Source organism: Ricinus communis, chromosome 1 (genome assembly GCF_019578655.1).
Source record: "Ricinus communis isolate WT05 ecotype wild-type chromosome 1, ASM1957865v1, whole genome shotgun sequence".
Classification (NCBI taxonomy): domain Eukaryota; kingdom Viridiplantae; phylum Streptophyta; class Magnoliopsida; order Malpighiales; family Euphorbiaceae; genus Ricinus; species Ricinus communis.
The window spans coordinates 29551301-29556583 of NC_063256.1; the positions used below are offsets into that span (position 1 = coordinate 29551301).

General features: G+C 33.2%; 1 non-coding gene across 1 annotated transcript; it reads left to right on the forward strand.

Annotated features, from left to right (window-relative positions):
* Positions 1 to 2207: 2207 nt before the first annotated feature.
* On the forward strand, positions 2208 to 2315 carry LOC112534236. The gene has a single exon (XR_003078537.1). It is a non-coding gene; the product is annotated as a small nucleolar RNA R71 (small nucleolar RNA).
* The last annotated feature ends 2968 nt before the right edge of the window (positions 2316 to 5283 follow it).

The window sequence follows — 5283 nt, forward strand, 5'->3', positions numbered from 1 at the left end:
TGAGAACACAGCCTGGTATTGGTGGGCATGTTGGGAGCATGGACCCGTGCTTATGGTCGTGTTACTCTCTGTGGCGTGATCCTTAACATTTCTTTTTCCTGTTGTCAAATGCACCTAACACAGCCCGTTTTAATGCCCGTGTTTGGAACATGGCCAGTGTTAAAACCAACACGGCCGTGTTCAGCTTCCTCATGCGTGAACTTGACTTGTTTCAGCAACTTTGACGTCCAATTCTTCCTTTTATCATTCTTGGACTTCTTTTAGACCTAATGCACACAAATAGACGCATAGGGTGAGTGTTGGGACCAATTCACATCCAAATGTACATAAAATCAGCCTTAAAAACCCCATTTAGATGTGTGTATTTTACGCACATCATAAGCCATTCCTTTCAAGTATGGCTTCATACTTTTAATGCGAACATCTAAAGTGTCAGGAAAGCTCTTATCAAATAAGAATGGAATATCATCATATAATTGTTCATAAACAAGAGAATCTAAATAATTATATGAACACTTATCAATATTAGATTTAGAAGATAAAGTTAGAGAATCAAACACTTTAAATTCCATAGTTTCTCTTAAAACTGTCATGGTAAGTTTTTCATCATGCATGTCGATCATAGTTCTAGAAGTTGCCATGAAAGGACTACCAAGGAGTGTAGTTTGCTCTTTGTCCCTTGCTGGTGTGTCTTCCATGTCAAGCACTACAAAATCAACATGAATTATTAACTTACCTACTTGAACTAGCAAGTCTTCCACTATACCTCTAGGATATTTTATCGATCTATTAGCAAATTATAGAGACATAGTGGTAGGCTTCAACTCTCGAATGCCAAGTTGCTCATACATCAAATAAGGCATCAAGTTTATGCTTGCTCCTAAATCTAACATGGGTTTTGTATCCTTTTTGTCACCTATTGTAATATCAATGGTAAAGCTACCAGGATATTTCATCTTACGGGACAATTGATGTTGAAACATTACATTTGCTACTTATACTTTTTCATTGTTCACATATCGCCTTTTGTTGGTATTTAACTCTTCAAAGAATTTTGCATAAGCCAGCTTATTCCTGACAACATCCAACAAAGATAAATTAGTATTAACTTTAGAGAGCATCTTAATATTTTCAATTTTTTTTATCATTTTTGCTCTCTTTGAATTGGTTTAGAAAATGAATAGACGATCTATAAGGCTGAGCTGCCTCATACAATTCATGTCCATAAAATGCTTCTTTTTCTTTCTTCTCAAACCTAAGATTAGGCTCTACTTTTTCTTCCTTTTGCATACTCTCCTTATTGATTTGCACTAATCCATCATTTTTAGGTGTATATGCATAAGAAAAAGAATTCATTTCATTTTTCATATCAATTTTATTATCAACAACCTCAGCTTTTCTAATAGTAGTACTAGAATTGGCTTGTACAGTTTGACTTGATAGATTCTCTTTCTTGAGCTCTTAAACAACTTTAGCAATTTGTCCCATTTGAGCTTCTAAATGTTTAATTGAAGTCTCAGTGAAATTTGTCTTTTTTTATTCCTCCCCATCCTATCATGAGAAGCCATCATAAATGATTGAAGTGTTACTTCCAAACTTAGCTTTCTTTGCTTATTAGATTGCAAAGTTTGTTCTTGATCTTGAAAGAAAGAATTGGAGTCCCTTTGGAATTGAGAATATTGGTCTAGGTAATGAGGCTGATTTCGGTTTCTCATTTATTGTGGTGAGTTTTGGTCATTGTATTTTTAAGAAAAATTTGAATGGTTTCTCCAACCTAGGTTATATGTGTTAGAATCAAGGTCATTCATAGGATGCATGGGTTGGTAAGAATCCGTCAAATTTACTTGGTCATACATATTTCCTCATAATTATTAAAAGATGAACAAACATTAGCACCATGACCATAAATACTAGAAATACCACATACCTCATTATTTGGTGAGTTTTTTTGTTGATGCAGGCATCTTAACTTGCTTAGTCAATTCAGCTAATTGCATGGCCATCTCACTACTAGCTACTACTTTGCTTACTCCTACTACTTTTGTCCTCACACTCCTTTGTTGAGAATTGGTTCCTAAAATCTTAAAGATTTCATAAACCTCATTAGCTATCCCTTCTAACATAGCACCTCCAGCTGCATTATCAACCATACATTGCTATTATTATGTCAACCCATCATAAAATAATTGGTTGGTTATTGAAAGTGGGTATCCATGGTGTGGGCATTACAATAAAAGTGATTTGAAGTGATCCCATGCTTCATGAAAAGATTCAGTATCATTTTGATAAAAATTAGAAATTTCAGCTCTTAATTCTTTTGTCTTTTGATGTGAGTAAAACCTACTCATAAACTTTTGATAAACTTCATCCCAAGCACTCAAAAAATTAGGAGGCAAGGTTATTAACCAAGTCTTTGCTCTATCTTTGAATGAATAAGAAAAACACCTCATTATTAATTGATCCTCATTAAGTCTAGATAATGGAAAAGTATAAACTATAGCATAAAACTCTTTAATGAATGTTAATACATCCTTACTAGGCATAGCATAAAATGAAGAAAGCATATTAAAATGAATGTTCTTAAGTTCATAATTCCTAGATGTATCACTTAGAACTATGCATGAAGTAAAGTTACCAATTATAGGTCGTGCATAATCTTTCATAGCTTTTCGTCTTTTAGTTTCTATTTCTCTTAGTGGGTTTGCCATGATATCAACTTCTTCTTTTGATTCTTCTTTAATCTTTTCAGTTGATGAATTATTTAATTTAGTTTTCCTTCTTCGCATACAAAATAAAAGAAAATTTCAGATTTAAAAACTTAAAAATAAAATTTAAAAATAAAACAAAAACACATAAATAAAACATCAAACACAAAACACAAAACAAACAAACACCAGGAACTTTTGACAATCAAGCAATATAATAAAATTTAAATATAGTTTTTCGGCAACGGCACCAAAAACTTGATATGTCTAAGTTAGTACTCGCAAGTTCATGAGCCATTCCTATAGTAAGGGTAAGTTCACCACGAGGTCGATCTTTCAAGGAACTATGAGGCCACTTATTGTAAAGATTAATTATCAATATAAAATAATAGAAGTAAATCTACACACTCTAAACCCGTATTTTTGAGAGAATAATAACTGTAAAATAAATATGTAATGAGGTAATGTATGAAAACTATATGCTAAATATAGTATTTAGCCTAGCCATTTACTTAGTAATCCCCTTATTTTACTTTAAGCCTAGATCTAATGAATGAGATGGTGATGTGTCTTTTCCTTTAGTCACTCAAACTAATGATGCAACTAAAGTTTCTTATACCTACATAGATTGTAGCAAAGTTGGTGTCTCTTATACATTCAACCTAAATATGTTTAGAACAATTACTATTGCTAAATTAATATGTTGGTTAACTTACAATAATAACTGAAACTAATAAAGATATGAAGGTAAAGAAATCATTCATTAAATAAATAAATAACAAGATTCATACAAAAGTAAAAAGGCTAAAATAAACACTTATGAAAACTAGCCTAACATATTTAACCCAATGATCATGGTATTAAATAGAAAGACATAAAACAATAAAGTAAAAGCTCCCTCTAGATCTAGAATTTCTTCAACTAGGAAGATGATTGGTCCTCACTTTCCACTTCTTAAAAAGCTCCTTAGATCTTAAAAAGAGTAATAAAAACTAAACTAAAGTGTTTAGGAAGAACTGTAGAGAAAATTATGGTAGACAGATGCAAAGAGCAGATAGGATAAAACTCTCATCCTCCATCTAAAACTATATTTGTAGAGATATATATAGAGAAGAGTCCTCCTTTAAGTAAATCTCCCTAGAGATAAGTATTACCAATATAAGTCTACATGATAGATAAGAATATAGGTATTTTTATCTCCACCAAGTACTATGATAACTCAATAATATATGAATTTTATATGCTATATATATACGTTGTTCTTCATGTTATCTTTGCATTTTTAATCTTTTAGAGCTATTATTCTTTATTTTTGATATTTCTCTCCTCTGGTTCGTTTTATTTTATTTTTGTAGGAATTGGCTTGAGTTGCTAGGCGTTGGCGAGGATGTTTGTAGAGTCATTCATGGTCAAGCACGATGTCAAAGAGATACTCATGCCTAGGAGGATTTTATATTGCGAAACGAGCAAGAGAAGCTATCCCGCGGCCACTCCGCGACTTGGCTTTCAAGGCCAACGATAAAGCAAAGAAACAGTCCACTCTACCCCCTGCTCGCGGCCTGCCCATGGCTAGATCTGCAAAACTAGCCAAACTCCTGGATATCTTATCGATGCAGTCTAGCACTAATGGCAAGTATCAAGGTCGTATTCCTCGGAAAAGTGAAAGCCTAGAGTTACTCCTTTGTTCTTTGTTATATTAACCTAAAATGAGTGATGGATAATTTCTAAACTAACTAATAGCTACAAGCTAAAATCTAAGGGAGATGCAAGAGTAATTGATAACTAAAATAACCAAGACAAGAAAGCAAACCCAAAGGGGACCTAAACTAGTTGGCAATCAAACAAAAGATAAAGGATTGGTGAGTCTAATTATGCTACATGTGGATGAATTCTTAACCGAATTTGGTTTCTCTCTCGAGATAACCAAATTCCTAAACCTAATAACCTAAAGTTGGAATCTCTTCCTAACGATTGATTCTTAAATTAGTATTAAGCTTTAATCTGCCTCTATTAAGCTTTGTTAATTCTTAATCCGGCTAGTTAATTATCCTTATCTCTAAGCGATTATTAACCGGTTCTTGCTATTCAAAATTCTAATTGCCAAATGGACTTCTCAATCACACAAAGCAATCTAAACACACAATTCACAATGTCTCATGAATTATGCATTATCTTATTAATACTAAAAGCAAGAAGAATACAAAACTAACCGAAACAATCCAACAATATAATACTAAGCCAACATAGTAAAGAAATCCCAATGGATTTAATCAATCTAGCTAATCATGTTCATTATCAAAATACATAAGAATTCAATTACAGCAATGAGTAAAGGTAGAGAAAACCCGATTACACCCTTGGATAAGAGTAAACAGCCCCAATTCCTCTTGCTCGAATTGAATCGATTCTTGTTCCTCTTGCTAGATTTGAAAACTAATCAACGAACCTCGCCCAATCTTCAATCTTTGAAGGGAATCCGATTGAAACCTTGGTCCAAGTCTCCTTTTCTCTTGGTTCCAGCTCAGAAAACCCTTAGGGAGAGAAAAGTTAGGGTTTAGGACATTCTCCCCCGCTCTCT